This window comes from Schistocerca serialis, chromosome 6 (genome assembly GCF_023864345.2).
Source record: "Schistocerca serialis cubense isolate TAMUIC-IGC-003099 chromosome 6, iqSchSeri2.2, whole genome shotgun sequence".
In the NCBI taxonomy this organism is placed as follows: domain Eukaryota; kingdom Metazoa; phylum Arthropoda; class Insecta; order Orthoptera; family Acrididae; genus Schistocerca; species Schistocerca serialis.
The window spans coordinates 504,446,677-504,463,800 of NC_064643.1; the positions used below are offsets into that span (position 1 = coordinate 504,446,677).

The following is a 17,124-nucleotide window of genomic DNA, read 5'->3' on the forward strand; positions in this document are numbered from 1 at the left end:
GGCTATTTTACGTGTCACAGGGAGCTGCAGCTCTAATCATTTTCATATCCATCAGTGGTGTGAACGTGTACGAAGTTATATTCACATCCGACCGTATCTTCTTGACACTTCACTTTTTCTTTTTTTTAAGGAAGAGTGTAAAATATTTCTCTCCGCGTGATAAATGAAACGGTCCGATAGCGTCAGCAGCTAAATGATGGTGGCAAGCCCGTAAACTTTAGAGTACTGGCGTTACATGCTCTTGAGGTGTGTATCAGCTATTTGGTGACGACAATATTCCTTGAAGTTCTCTGAGGCTAAAGACACAGCAATAAGAAATAGCTCAGTGGGCAGTATAGTTGAAGAGCAATGGACATCTCTAAAAAGGGCAATCACAGAAATAAAAAATTAGGTACAAAGAAGGTAACTGTGAAGAAACCCTGGATAACAGAAGAAATACTTCGGTTGATCGATGAAAGAAGGAAATACAAGAATGTTCAGGGAAATTCAGGAATACAGAAATACAAGTCTTCTGAGGAATGAAATAAATAGGAAGTTCTGGGAAGCTAAGACGAAATGGATGCATGAAAAGTATGAAGAAATTGAAAAAGAAATGATTGTCGGAAGGACTGACACAGCATATAGGGAAGTCAAAACAACTTTCGGTGAAATTACAAGCAACAATGCTAACATTAAGAGCGCAAACCGAGTTCCACTGTTAAATGCAGACGAGGGAGCGGATAGGTAGAAACAGTACTTTGAAGGCCCCTATGAGGGGGAAGATTTGGCTGAGGTGGTAGAAGAAGAGACCGGATTCGATTCAGAAGAGACAGAGGAACCAGCATTAGAGCGTTAGAGGACTTAAGATCAGATAAGGCAGAAGGGATAGAAGACAATCCATCAGAATTTATAAAATCATTCGGGTCAGTGCCAACAAAACGACTATTCCCGTTGGTGCGTAGAATGTATGAGTCTGGTGACATATCATCTGGTTTTCGGAAAATATCATCCACACATTTCCAAATACAGAAAGAGCTCACAAGTGCAAGAAGTATCCCGCAATATGCTTAACAGCTCATTCATCCAAGTGGATGATAAGAGCAATGTACAGGAGAATGGAAAAGAAAACTGATGATGTGTTAGATGACGATGAGTTTGGCATTAGGAAAGGTAAAGGCACCAGAAAGGCAAGTCTAGGTTGCGGTTGATAACGGAAGCAAGATTAAAGAAACAGCAAGACACGCTCATAGGGTTTGTCGACCTGGAAGAAACGTCAGACAATGTAAAATTGTGCAAGATGTTCTAAATTCTCAGGTAAGATGTAGAAAGAGACGCGTAATATACAATGTGTACAAGAGCCAAGAGGGAATAAGAAGAGTGGATGACAAAGGACGAAGTCATCGGATTAAAAAAGAGTGTAAGACAGGGATGTAGTCTTTCATCCCTACTGTTCAATCTGAACATCGAAGAAGCAATTATGGAAATTAAGGAAAGGTTCAGAAATGGAATTAAAATTCAAGGTGAAAGGATTCGCTTGATGACACTGCTATTCTGAGTGAAAGTGAAGTAGAATTACATAATCTTCTGAATGAAAAGAACAGTCTAATGGGTACAGAATATGGACTGAGAGTAAATCGAAGAAAGACGAAACTAATGAGAAGTAGCAGAAGTGAAAAAAGCGGGAAACTTAACATCAGGACTGATGGAAAGTAGATGAAGTGAAGGAATTCTGCTACCTAGGCAGCAATATAACCAATGACGAATGGAGCAAGGAGGACATCAAAAGCAGACTAGCACTGCCAAAAAAGGCATTCCTGACCAAGAGAAATCTACTAATCGTTTGCAGCACAGAATTGTGTTGCAGTGAAACGTGGGCTATGGAAAAAGAGGAATAGAAGAGATTCAAGTTTTTGAGATGATATTGAAGATTACGTGGACTGATGAAGTAAGGAATGAGGAGGATCTGCCCAGAATCGGACAAGGAGAAGGGACTAAAAGATAGGACACCTGTTGAGACTTGAGGGAATGACTTCCATGATACTAGAGGGAGCTGTAGAGGGCAAAAACTGTAGAGGAAGACAGAGGTTGGAATACATTCAGCAAACAATTGAGGACGTTGGTTGCAAGTGCTACTTCGAGATGAAGAGGTTGGCACAGGAGAGGAATTCGTGGAGGGCTGCATCAATCGAATCAGAAGACTGATGACTCAAAAAAGAAAAAAAAAATCCTCCGTCGAATCCCGCTTGATGCAAGCTGGTCGTCGGATGTAACTAGCGTAGTCGTTCATCATCGTTCGCATTTGGACTAATATAACGTTCCTGCCACCTGACACAATCACTACTGTCAGGTTCACTCTTTCTAAAGTCTGCAGAACCACGTCAGTTTGCGGTATATCAAAATGTAGTTCGTCCGTTTGTTCCCAAATGTGTTACATCCGTGAACACGCGATCTGGCAGTTAACATTTGCGTTTCTGTTTATATGGAAAACTATTTACTGTTTCTATACCATTTTACTGGGTAATAACGCTGTAACGGCCCAAAAATTCATTTCCTTAATAATTTCTTTTTTGAGCAGAAGGAACGATGATAGGGAAATAATCCTTGGGGTAGTTATTGAACATATGCTTAACTATCGAAAAAAAATTGTGAGAAAATATTTTAGAATGGCGACACTGCGCAATTGTTGCGAGACATGTTGAATTTGAGGTGATCTGTGGCACGCACTACAACTGGTGCCAATTTGAGTCTGGAAAAGGAAAAAAATTCTATGCGCTCTTCATTGGTGTAGCTAATGAACTACTTAGGGGAATTCAGAAATATTAATTTTTATGTGACTGGCGAGTGTTGGAATGAAGTTGTTCGATTCCATCAAAAAAGGACAGTCATTTGTTAATAACTATTGTTTATATTAAGTTATCGAAAATCACCTACATGGTCATCAAAAAAAAGGACAGTCATTTTTTAATAACTATAGTTTAAATTAAGTCATCGAAAATCACCTACATGGTTCATTTTGAAATGTTATTTCAGATTTTTGGTTCAATTTTAATAAAAATGTTGAAACTGTTGGAGTTATGCTGCGTGCCGTTTCGAAAAATCAAATTCCAAGGAAAATGCTTTTGAAGTTATGAAATGTGTTGTAGATATGAACAAATGAAAAAATTCTACTTTTAGAAAACTCTTACCGTTAATCTGCTAGCACAGGACTGGCCTGTCGTCCTGATGCCGTTGCGATCGAATTCATATCCACTAGTTTATCACAGAATTATTGAAATATCGAACGTGGCAGTTCCATAAACGCATAAAACTTCACAATTCAGTTTAACTCTCCTCCAAGCAAGCGCTTTGCTAGGACGATTCGACGGCTCAGTTCATATGCGTTCCATATAAACGTACTGCTTGGTGTAACAACTAATGGGCAGTTTGGACATGCAGAACGTATTGCAGCGTGAGGTCAGGATGCACGTTGTACATTGCACACATTGAGAAATAACAGGGAAAAAGGCAAGAACATACTCCTATAGTTCAATCAGTAATTCACATCAAAATCGTGGCCTCTATCTTTTCGTTTCTTAGCAGAGGCACTGACTGCTTCCGAACTTCTCTCACCCTCATGTCTGTTCTTTGGACGCTTTGATGACATACTGCTTCGATGCCGTGTTGGTACGATGTTTTCGTACCTTTCTGCTTGAGTACACTTTCTTACCACACAAAAACTGTGTACTATAAAGTCCCAAGAAAGTATCAGAAGTCAATACTGCACACAAAAATCGAGATTCGAAGCGGAAGGTCTTATTCGTACACGCACTGACGCTTGCTGAACGTATTATTGCGTTGAAATGCTTCTAACTCTACCCAGGCATTATACCCAGACAATACAGAGGATATCGAGTAGGGGCAGGAAGGTCGTTTCGAGTCACACGAGGCGCTGGAGGAGGATCTCGGAATTCCGTAGAAAAAGTTTTTTGTCACGTTTTGACTTTTGCGTTATAGTTTAGAAGGATCAGAGCATCTTTTAAGTGAATTAAGAAAATGACTTTTTGAAAATTCTGCAATGGTGTTACCCATTAACTGCCTCAACACCCCAAAAACACATTCGCTTTACAATCACGACATTCCTAGTGTACATTGCCGTTATGGCTGATAGATTTTCGCGAAGCTCACACTGCTTGAAGAGACTTCCTTCACACATTCTTCACGGCAGTATCAAGTCCATACAGTATTCAAAATTTATGATGGTAGTTGGCTCATGTAGTGTTTAGATGAGTCGCCGACCTGATAGTCTCCGCATTCTTTCTAATTCTGACACGCACACTCTCTGTTCGACTTTTCAGTTATCGATTTATCGCTCGAACTCTTCCTCTTGTATTGCAACTACTGTAGTTATCGCAAGGATGCACTTGAAACTAAAATAGAACACATCCCGAAGTTAACATATTAATAAAAGCAGGTAGAATAAAATAATAAATGTGGTGAATCGTTAAACACTTTACTGTAAAACAAACACTTTTTATATTACATGAATAAATATCGTCAGGTGCATTGCGAGTAAACCAAGCGCATTTAAACCTTCCACTAATAACCAGATCTCGTAAACAGCAATGCATGTCCAGGTAATGGTACGTAAAGAGTTTTGATTAGGTAAGTGGAATGTGAAGGCTCAGTAAGGAATCCCTTGAAAACTGCTTTGATTTAGTTGGGTATTAACGTTGAACGAATAACACGAACAGAATTAGAAATTATGACCATTTCTACATTCATGATAATTGCTGACCAAAATGATTAACAATTGCTGTAATCTTGATATAAAACAGAAAGCACAAAGTGAACATTTTTGACAGATAGCCCGTTACATTCAGTAATTGTCAATGAAGGGGGTGAAGAATGATGTGATGCATTCCTGAGTTCATGGATATTATATAGTGCTCAAATCGAGACAATGTTCTAACAGCCATAACACAAGATACAGTACTGAAGAATCTTAAAGTGAAAATGCTCCCTAAATACCACATCCCGTTTCCTGAGTTATCGGTGCACGAGATTGCATAGCCAGATGTTGCCTCATATGATGTGTTCCAAGCTTCAGTAACTGCCTACACACCAACAAGGCCAAGATAACACCCCCGATTCTACCAACGCTTGACAAGGAAGCGCTAGCCAGCGCCTACTGACTAACCGACAACTGTATAAAGCGTCTCCTCTACACATGCAATCTGGAAACACGTTCTCTGTGGCGATATTACAATCAAAAGTGCCATTCCCAAAAGAGAGAAACAATAAATTGTTAGCGTCAATTTACATGACACGTGAAAAGCAGTGAATTGGCTGTAAATCAAAATATACCTTTTGTCTCTCACAGGAGCCGTCAGGCCCATTTTGTCGGTTGTCTCAGCAGACATTTGCAGTTTAGTTCTTGCACTGCGCAGCTCGAGTCAGCCCAAACAATAACTGCTCACTGTGCTCTGTTCCGTCGGAAAGCATCGGTTTGTTCCCCATTTCAAACACAATGATTTTTATATCGGAACTGCACTTGCCAATTCAACTTAACGGTCCCAAATTAGTCTAGTGCGATATTATTCATGCCGATATGTATTAACAGGGACAGCAAAACCGAAGAATAACCAGTATTCCAACACCGAAAGCAGCGCTTCTGCATGGCGATAGCAGTGACAGCGTGCCATGTCGGTGGTGTCGCTGCAGGAGTACATGGTTTTCTTGGCGTTTACTTTTCCTGTTAATTAGTGTCGATAAAACATTTATGGCACTAACAGACCAAACCACCTAATGCATTTTACGAATACACAATTGGAATAAACAGATGAGTACATTATATACGATTACTGAAACAAAACAAGTATTTTGGGCATACAGATGTATCGTTGAAACAGGCAATATTGTACTCGGAATACCTCACGCTTGTAGTGTTATGTGACAAGTTTTTCGCCTTTGCTTATCATGTGTTAATGGTGTGCACACATTACTCATTCTCGTGTCATTCGCGCTTAGGATGAATTCGTTTTTCAATTGGAATTTAATGTTTTATGTGTACATAGAGAATATGGTACGGTGTGTTAAGACTAACGTACCATGCCATTGGCACTGCTAAGTACTCCTGAAACTTTTACTAGTATTTTAAGATGACGGAAACTGCGCTGTATATACGACTCTAATTATGTATTTTACACTATGTGTAAGTTGGCTAGTACGTAGTTAGCACTTCAAAACTACCACAAGGCCGAAACTAGAAAGTCGTGAGGAAGACATAGATGATTTACTCAAGATGGAAGCAGTATAGATGGAAGAAGAAATTATTGTATCCTTTACACGACATGTGGAAGCCCGTAGAATGGAACTACATCGAACCGCCGAAGAAAGTGCTAGAGGCATGCGTATTCAGATACAGGGATGTGTAAACAGGCAGAATACGGCGCTGTGTTGGTAACACCTATTTTAGACAACAAGTGTCTGGCGCAGTTGCTATATCGGTTACTGCTGCTACAGTGGCAGGATATCAAGATTTAACTGAGTTTGAACATTGTGTATTACTCAACTTGTAGAAGTGTAACACTTCCACAAATTGCGGCAGATTTCAATGCTGGGCGTCAACACATGTCAGCGTGCGAACCATTCGACGAAACATCATCGATGACCCGCTCGTGTACCCTTGATGACTGCACGGCAAAAAACTTCACGCCTCGCCTGGGCCCGTCAACACCGACGTTGGACTGTTGATGACTAGAAACATGTTGCCTGGTCGAACGAGGAACGTTTAAATTGTATCGAGCGGATGGACTTGTATGGGTACCGGAAACAATTCATGAAATCATGGAAACTGCATGTCAGCAGGGGACTGTTCAAGCTGGCGGAAGCTCTGCAGCAGTGTGAGGCCAGTGCAGTTGGAGTGATATGGCACCCCTGATAAGTCTAGACACGACTCTGACACGCGACACGTACGTATGCATCCTGTCTGATCATCTACATCCATTCCCGTACATTGTGCATCCCGACTGACTTGGGCAGTTCCAGCGGGACTATGCGACACCCCAAACGTCCAGAATTGCTACAGAATGACTCCAGTAACATTCTTATGAGTTTAAACACTTCCGTTGGCCACCACACACCCAAGACAAGAACATTATTGAACATATCTGGGATGCCTTGCAACGTGCTGTTCCTAAGAGATCTCCCCCCCCCCCCCCCCCGCACTCTTACGGATTTATGGACAGCGCTGCAGGATTTATTGTTTCATTTTCCTCCAGCACTACTTCAGACATTGAGTCCATGCCACGTCGTGTTGCGGCATGGTATTAGACGAGCGTACCAGTTTTTTTGGGTCTTCAGTGTAATTTAGATAAAGTACCTTGTACTACACTACTGGCCATTAAAATTGCTACACCAAGAAGAAATGCTGATAATAAACGGGTATTCATTGGACAAATATATTGTACTAGAACTGACATGTGATTACATTTTCACGCAATTTGGGTGCATAGACACTGAGAAATCAGTACCCTGAACAACCACCTCTGGCCGTAATTACGGCCTTGATACGCTTAGACACTGAGTCAAACAGAGCTTGGATGGCGTGCAGCTTCAACACGTTACCACAGTTCATTAAGAGTAGTGACTGGCATATTGTGACGGGCCAGTTGCTCGGCCACCATTCATCAAACGTTTTCAATTGGTGAAAGATCTGGATAATGTGCTGGCCAGGGCAGCAGTCGAACATTTTCTGTATCCAGAAAGGCCCGTACAGGACCTGTAACATGCGGTCGTGCATTATCCTGCTGAAATGTAGGGTTTCGCAGGGATCGAATGAAGGGTAGAGCCAGAGGTCGTAACACATCTGCAATGTAACGTCAACTGTTCAAAGTGCTGTCAATGCGAACAAGAGGTGACCGAGACGTGTAACCAATGGCACCCCATACCGTCACGCCGGGTGATACGCCAGTATGGCGATGAGGAATACACGCTTTCTAGCGTTAAAAGGTTTTTGCTTTTCACATTTAACCAAATATAACATTGATGATGATAATTTATGGCAATGTTTGCCGACAAGATAAAGAATGCAACCTTTAACACTAGATTGCGTACTCACGGCAGTTCTCCTTGGTCGTTTTTTGGTACGACTTGGAAAGAGAGAAAAATTAATGAATGGTCGCCGACGCGTCGGTTCTCGATTGTTCAGGAGACGTACAGATTGATTGCGCGAAAATAGTTTCTCAAATAACCTCTTAACCCGGATTTCTTTCACGTAATCAGACTCTTCAATGAAATTACCTATGAGACCTATTTGAATAATAAAAAAAAAATTGGAAATGAATGCAAAACAGTGAAATTTTGTAAAAAAAGTTGTCAGATCGGAAATTGAACACATTAATGGTCTCCCAAATACAATCGAGACACCGCGATAAAGAGCGAACCTGTAACAAAGTTCATTTAAACATAAACATTATTTGTGGTTAATTTAAAGAAAAGAATAAGCATAGATTTTCTGTACAGTGAAGCATCAATATATTCTTAAAGAACAAAGGCGTTAAACTATAAACATTAACAAATTTACAATGAATACAAAACTTACATTTTTATGTTTTTCTCATACATGGAGCATTCCAACAATCGCTGCTTTTGTATGTGTGATATTTTGTAAAAATTAAATGTCCTGGCGTGCGCGTAAGTATTTTTTATCGTCACAAAGTTTACAAAAGCGTTTTTTTTTCTTGGTGATAACGTGGTTTTTCACACTAAATGAAATATAACTTGTAGCGGTGCTACACAACACGTCTTAACAAGTCGGCGATCAAACATCAAAGGTAATGAAGTACCTGTTAACATATCGGCGACCAGAAGTACAACTAACTATGAAGACTCTAGAATTTTCCTAACAAATGATAAATTGTTCTTTCTTCTGTTTCGCAGCTTCTTGCTATCCAGCACTGCAGCAGTGATTTTAAATATCTGCGCCCAGCGAGTCATAGTGTTCAAAAGTACTTTTTAAACGCTGGCCGCGCGTATTGGTATAGGTGCACGTTATAAACAGATTTCGTTTCTTTACTCTCGCGTTGTCATACTTAGTATCATTACAAACTACAGCTCGATGGCTGTCCTTTTCTCATATGCAAAATGTCTGAAATCCAATAATATCACATTGCTTCCCGCGTGAGGAGCGATGACTCCGTCAGGATCATCGCGACTCACGCGCCGTTGTGATATTATTGCCTTCGTGAAACAAGTTAGTATTACTTGCAAAAATTCTTAACAATAGATTTTACACACTACGTCGGGCAAAGTGGTTAATATACAGAGTATCAGGTAAGTCTATTCGTACGACTGAAATTGATAGTAATTTGTCCATAGGGTAACTAAATGACAATTGAACTGTGCTCCTTCTAATGTACGTATTGTACAGGGATAACAAATGTTCAATTCTTGGTAAAAGATAATGAAATTAAGATGAAGATACACATACATAGATACATTATACACTCCTGGAAATTGAAATAAGAACACCGTGAATTCATTGTCCCAGGAAGGGGAAACTTTATTGACACATTCCTGGGGTCAGATACATCACATGATCGCACTGACAGACCCACAGGCACATAGACACAGGCAACAGAGCATGCACAATGTCGGCACTAGTACAGTGTATATCCACCTTTCGCAGCAATGCAGGCTGCTATTCTCCCATGGAGACGATCGTAGAGATGCTGGATGTAGTCCTGTGGAACGGCTTGCCATGCCATATCCACCTGGCGCCTCAGTTGGACCAGCGTTCGTGCTGGACGTGCAGACCGCGTGAGACGACGCTTCATCCAGTCCCAAACATGCTCAATGGGGGCAGATCCGGAGATCTTGCTGGCCAGGGTAGTTGACTTACACCTTCTAGAGCACATTGGGTGGCACGGGATACATGCGGACGTGCATTGTCCTGTTGGAACAGCAAGTTCCCTTGCCGGTCTAGGAATGGTAGAACGATGGGTTCGATGACGGTTTGGATGTACCGTGCACTATTCAGTGTCCCCTCGACGATCACCAGTGGTGTACGGCCAGTGTAGGAGATCGCTCCCCACACCATGATGCCGGGTGTTGGCCCTGTGTGCCTCGGTCGTATGCAGTCCTGAATGTGGCGCTCACCTGCACGGCGCCAAACACGCATACGACCATCATTGGCACCAAGGCAGAAGCGACTCTCATCGCTGAAGACGACACGTCTCCATTCGTCCCTCCATTCACGCCTGTCGCGACACCACTGGAGGCGGGCTGCACGATGTTGGGGCGTGAGCGGAAGACGGCCTAACGGTGTGCGGGACCGTAGCCCAGCTTCATGGAGACGGTTGCGAATGGTCCTCGCCGATACCCCAGGAACAACAGTGTCCCTAATTTGCTGGGAAGTGGCGGTGCGGTCCCCTACGGCACTGCGTAGGATCCTACGGTCTTGGCGTGCATCCGTGCGTCGCTGCGGTCCGGTCCTAGGTCGACGGGCACGTGCACCTTCCGCCGACCACTGGCGACAACATCGATGTACTGTGGAGACCTCACGCCCCACGTGTTGAGCAATTCGGCGGTACGTCCACCCGGCCTCCCGCATGCCCACTATACGCCCTCGCTCAAAGTCCGTCAACTGCACATACGGTTCACGTCCACGCTGTCGCGGCTTGCTACCAGTGTTAAAGACTGCGATGGAGCTCCGTATGCCACGGCAAACTGGCTGACACTGACGGCGGCGGTGCACAAATGCTGCGCAGCTAGCGCCATTCGACGACCAACACCGCCGTTCCTGGTGTGTCCGCTGTGCCGTGCGTGTGATCATTGCTTGTACAGCCCTCTCGCAGTGTCCGGAGCAAGTATGGTGGGTCTGACACACCGGTGTCAATGTGTTCTTTTTTCCATTTCCAGGAGTGTACATGGCATAATAAATATTAAAAAGTAACAAAGAAATAAATTACTTGACTTCGCAGGAAGTCTGGGTGCTGTATGCAGTCGTGGAAAAAATATGTTACGAAAAATTGACATTCTTGTTTTACAATGACATATTACAGGAATATTTTTGTCGTTGTTTCGTCGAAGGTTTCTTGCAGTAAATACGTAGCACTTTACTTATTTGTGGCTTTCATGATCTGCAAAAAAAATGTTTCACTACACTTGGGTAGGTATGAGTTGCACTGGGAGTGGTAGAACTTCGGGTATAAATGATAGCACTGTACTTGAGTGGGGAAATTGATTACACTTTCACAGTGGAGGAAAAGTAGGGCATCACTTTCACTGTGGAAGTTGGAGTAGTTGTCGGGGTGTGATGTTGCGTTGGAAATACGTTGTGAGTCAGGAACTGGAAGATTGGTTCTGCAACATGTTGAGCCGTATGGTGGCGGTCTCTATTTCACTTGATACATGACCGTGCTTCCATTTATGTTTTCGTACATGAAAAATACAGAAAAAAATCTGTATTAGAATGCGCTTACTTACTAATAACTTAGTCTAAAAGAAAATTGGATTAGGTAAGGATAACAATTGTTTATGTACATAAGATCTCATTCTCTTTCCGGAATGCTTAGTTCTCATATTTATCTATTTTTCTGGTTTTGTTTCGTTCGACACGTTTTCGTCATTACTCGGCCTGGTCAGTAAATTCGGTAGCAATTGTCAAAATCGAGCTTAAGACTCTTCCGATTAGTGTCTTTATAATTTCACAAGGTACATGAGTGCTTAATTCATTGCTTTATCATATTTTATTTTGAATGCATTTCAAACACATTTGGCATCCGCGCTCGTTGTGCAAAGAAAAATTGATTGTTGAACGCTCAGCGTACACAGTGTTACGTCCGTTGGCCACAATCACGTGATAATAACTTGACAGTTCCACAACGCTAGCAGCAGTATTTTGCGAGAAGCAGAGCGTTTGGTGTCTACTAGCCGTGGTGTGGATTACGGAAGCAGCCAGATGCGGTGACTCCCGCAGCTATTTCGAACAATGTGTCCGTGGAAAGGCGTACAGTACCGTTTGTGGTAAGTACAACACTTATTCACTTTCACTCTTCGGCTTTCTACATCGTGGTTTCGTGGTACAAGTACTTCTAACATTACTTCAGACGCGGTATTTCACACGTGCCCTTGGAGTTATCACCTTTTCAGTTCACACGTTATTATTAATTCGTGTTCACATTTATTTGGTCGTCATGTTAAGGTTCACACTCACCACTTTTATACGTATCCATTAATTACTTGTCTATAGTCGGTTCACACGCAGCAGCATATACGTGTCCATTTATTACTGACTGCATTATTACTACAAAGTACAGTTAACATTTAGTATACATATCATGTCTAAAAATTATTTACAAAGAAATATTTAGTCTCTGACGAAAAGCGTGTCTCTTGTTCGTAGTTTGCGCTTCCAAGGCACTTTAGGTTTACACTTTGTTCGAAATCTTGTTATTCTTTTCTTTTTACAATAGTTACTCTTTTCTCAAGTTCAACTCTTTTATTTTCTCTCTACTACATCGTTAGTTTGAAGACATAGTCAATGTGGCTTCGTTTACGTGATGAACAGTTCGTGTTCAAACTACCATTAGGGAAACTGGGAAGCTTGGTGTTCCCTGTCGTGCAATTGCACATAACAAATCTTAATTGTACTCGCAATTTGCGGAGAATAAGCATAGCCCGTCGACAACCAAGGTGCCACGACTATCCATTCGTATAGCCTGTATGTATCAATCATGCAACCAGCTCGTAAAATTCACTTCTCTACTGGATAAGGTAGGATGGTAAGGATACTGGTTAGAGGAAAACACAAAAGACTTTTATGGAGTGAAGAGGTTTGAAGGCACAGTGTTAATGACGTATGATATGATGAGCTTAACATAAATTATCATCACCTTAGTTTTTCATGGCAAATAGTATAATTAAATCGATACAGTAGTTTCAGTGTCGTCAGATCCAGCTCTCTAAACAATTTTCTATGCGTATCTAAAATTACTTAAACCATGCATTAGCAGTGAACTGTGTCCGTTAACTTATCTTCTGTTCCATGTATCGTAAAATTGGTTTTCTAAAAAAAAAAAAAAAAAAAAAAAAAAAAAAAAAAAAAAAAAAAAAAAAAAAATCGTCGTATCTCGAGGACCTGAAATAGATATTTCTAGTACTAAATTAGTTTATTTATAAATGATCTTTGTAAGTATTTCAGCTGCACTGTGCCGTAAAATTGTTATGAGCGTACACGGTTTTCTCCGTATTATAATAAAATAATTGAGTTGCGCACTTCTTTCCTGCTACCTGGATCGTTATTGACTTACTTGATTCTTATATGCTAAGCTGCTGCTTTATGCCTGCTGCGTTTCATAGGTGGTCTCATAAAATTTGTTGTCACACACTCCTTATGCATAACATAACATTTACCTCATTAGAGTAAGCGACCTTAATCATTTTTTTTTCTTACCCACGAGCAATCATTCTGGTCTGAATGATCATTTTAATTTATTTCATTCAAGAGGAGAGAGCTTTGCTATACTTAAAACTAGTGGTAGCAGGTGGCACTTTGGCCGTTCATGGCTCAATTAACTTAAAACTAACTTACATCTAAGACAAATCTTGCTCTCCTACAATAAATGTGTTTTACTTCAGGTGCTCACATAAATTACTTATCTTGTTGTGGCAGGTCGACAGGGTGTTAGTCCCGTGCATTACTCTTACATACGTTGGTACTTCACACATAGTATGACAACTTATAGTGTGTGTATGTTTTATTTTAGCAGGTTAACTTAACAGATATTTTCAATGGTTGACTCGGTATTTCTTCAAGTCTGCGTGATGAAACAATCCTTTTATTCGTCCAGATACAGAGCCAGCTAATAGATAGCAACCAATGTGCGGCTTTCTTAATATAATATATGGTCCTTCACACAAGTGCTGCCACTTGCGATTTTTATGATTAATCGAAGATGGTTTAAAGTGGGTCTTCAATAGCACTCGTTCATTTATACAATACGATAAGACTTTGCTAATGTGTTTGTCATGCGCCTTTTTTCTTAGGTTGGCATGAGTGGTTAAAGATATGAGAGCTTGTCTTAACGTGTCGTCTGATGTTACTTCAGGGTGTTGTAATTTTGGGATGAGGTCTACCCATTCATTTCTTTCTAGTCGTTTAGAGAGTAGTCCTGATGGTGTGAAACCAGTTGATGTGTGAGGTAAATTATTAACAATCTCTTCAAAGGGTGTGACGAAATCAATCCACCGTGTCTGCTGGTTTGGAATGTACGTTCGTATGAAACGATTGAACTCTCTGAATACTCTTTCTGTGGGATTACTTTGGTTCCGCAGTTTCCCCGTGGAGGCTTAAAGAAGCTGCTAATGGTTTTCCGACTGGGGTGGAGCTGAAATGTCAGTTATTTTTGCTTGACTACTATTTTGCGACATACCAGGTCGAAAATTTGCGTTCGTATCCCATACGACTTGTGCATCTCTTGATTGCGTGTTATTTGACATCGTGTTTGGTTCGCCTGTGTGTAGAAAATGATCGGATTTCCTTGGCTATTATGACCGGCGGTGTCAGGAAAAGCATGCGACGAATTGTCCTGACTATTGTTCCTGAACTGTTGGTGTGGTTGATGAGAAAATGTCGCATTTTTCGGCTGTGAAAAATTCATTTGGTGAGAGGGAGTGAAGTGACTCGGCTGACTGTACTGTAGTGGTCTGTCATAATCGTTCCATTTCTTTCCCTTGTGACGATTTACATTATTCGTCTTGTTGTTCTGGTACTGGTAATTACCGTTGTGATTTATCGGTGAATTACCGTATTGTTGCTGTGTGTTTTGATAAATCGTATTGTATCTATTCTGGTGTGGATATTTGTTATATTGTTTTCCATTACGGCGGTTGAAACTGTTATGATTGCCGTAAGGCTGAGAGTTTGGTTGTCCCGTGTCATGTTGGTACGACATTCCATTGACGCAATTTGTTATGTGCTGCTGCGGAGCGTGCGGTCCATTATTATAATTATTCCGCGCGCTCGCACGCACATCCTCATAGATTATATCCAAATTGTCAAGAACAGAAAGAAAGGCTTCTAGGTCTTCTTCACTCACATTAACTAGTTTTTCTCTTACTGACACAGGAAGTTTTGACTTTAAGATCATGATTACATCTTTGGTTGAAATGGGCGTGTCCCAATACTGAATTTTACGTAGATATTTTTCAAAATAACGTCTCAAACCTCCTCCTTTGGTGTTGAAAGGTTCGGCGTTGTAAACCTCCTTTCGGAGTCTTTGTTGTATACCTGAACTCCAGAATTTATTCAAAAAATGCTTTTCAAAATCTGCATAGGTGTGACATTTGTCTATTATTTCTGTACCCCAAATTGATCCTTCACCGTGTACATAGCCTAAGATGAACTGTATCCGCTGCCTGTCGTTCCATAATTCTGGAAAAGCACCTGTGAATGATTTTAGAAACACCATGGGATGTATATTTCGTTTTTCAGGTATAAAAGGCTCGTCTCGCATTATTTCAACGAGTGTTAGTTGATCGGCATGACTACGTGACGTAGAAGTTTCGTCACGCGTATTATTTACTGTTGGTGAGAATTGTACCTGACACTCGGGATATTGACGATTATCGTGTTCTGGCGGTAGCGAATACTCACTTTGATTGTCACCTTGCAATTCCGTAACTTGTCGTTTCAGTTGATCTATACATTGCTTAGCTGACTTTTCCATTCCGGAAGATCGTGGCTAAATGCTCGTCTGATTTCACGTAATTCACTGGTTAAAGTGTCACCAGAAGTACCGGGAGCGGTTAAGATTTCTGCTGCAGCAGATTTAACCGTACCCTTTAGTTAAGCGTGTACCTTGCTGACAATGTACTGTTCTTTGGATTGCATCCACTCTTCAAATTTCCTATTAAGTGTATTGCTTATACCGGTGTTGACATCTGCGATCTTTTTGTCAATATTGACATCGGATATTTGCTGAGCCAACGCCACCTAGGAACAAGGCCTCACATCGTGAGTCTAAGGAGCGTGTGACGTCACGGGTAGGGGTCTGAGAAGCTAGGTACCGACTACCGACACACGTGATTCGTAGCGTTTCCATATTGTACTTTGTGCTGTTCGTGAGTGGTTATTTGATCTATACTCTGTTACGATGCTCCGAAGGTGTTGTATGCCGAATTGCAGGGGTAATTACGATAAAGGACCTAAAGTCAGTGTATTTTATTTTCCATCTGACGAGAATTTAAGACGAAAATGGTTATCGGCTGTTCACAGACAAGACTGGACACCGAGTAAGCACTCTGTTGTAAGTATCAGTGTATTTGTTTGGTTAGTGTGTCGTAGTTACTTGAAATGTAGTACAGCTGAACAAAATACAGTAAACAGACGAACGTATTTAAAATCTCATACTTCATTAATTTTCGTTATATGTTTTAAAGAAAAACTGTATGCTTGCTTTTAGATATGTGAACTGCATTTCAACAAGGACGATATTTTAAGCAGTACCAGCATGTATGACCCGAAAACTGGTATACTCTTGACAGCACCGTTGGATCGTCGACGCTTGAGAAAAGGTGAGTTACGAAACACGCTCTTAGTAAAGTACAGTGGCATAAGAACTATCTTTATTTCACTTATATGCTGTGAGATCGGTTTCATACTTCGTTATTAATTTTTCAGATGCTATCCCATCGAAGTTGCCTGGATGCCCATCTTACTTGTCGAGTCATCAAACTGCAGTACGAGAGGACCCAGAAATTCGTAGGGGGCGTTTAGAAAATCGTGCTCTTCAAATTGCTATCCAAGAAAGTGTGGACACACATGCGAAAATGATTGATGCGATATCGTTCGATAGTTTAGAACAAATGAAAACAAAGTTGAGTGAGTGTGAAAAGCACAGTGACTGGGTAGTGATAAACAAATCTGACAGTGTGAGCCTAGTGTTACTAAAGCATAATCCTTACCCAAGAATTTTTTGCCATGTATCTATAAGCAGTGGTTTATTACTCAGTGTCTTCGATAATGATATTGAAGTGAAATGTATTGGAAACATGAAATTTCCCATGAAAGTAAACAACATACAGGTGGTAAGTGATGTTCTTAAGAACATTTATCTTCTGTATAATAGTTCTGAGGCTCCTGTAGATAACATTTTGTCTTTA

General features: G+C 41.1%; 1 long non-coding RNA gene across 1 annotated transcript; it reads left to right on the forward strand.

Moving 5' to 3' along the window:
- Positions 1–16,204: 16,204 nt before the first annotated feature.
- Positions 16,205–16,838, forward strand: LOC126483638 (uncharacterized). The gene is made up of 3 exons (XR_007587750.1): positions 16,205–16,268; positions 16,425–16,536; positions 16,643–16,838. It is a non-coding gene; the product is annotated as an uncharacterized LOC126483638 (long non-coding RNA).
- Positions 16,839–17,124: the final 286 nt, after the last annotated feature.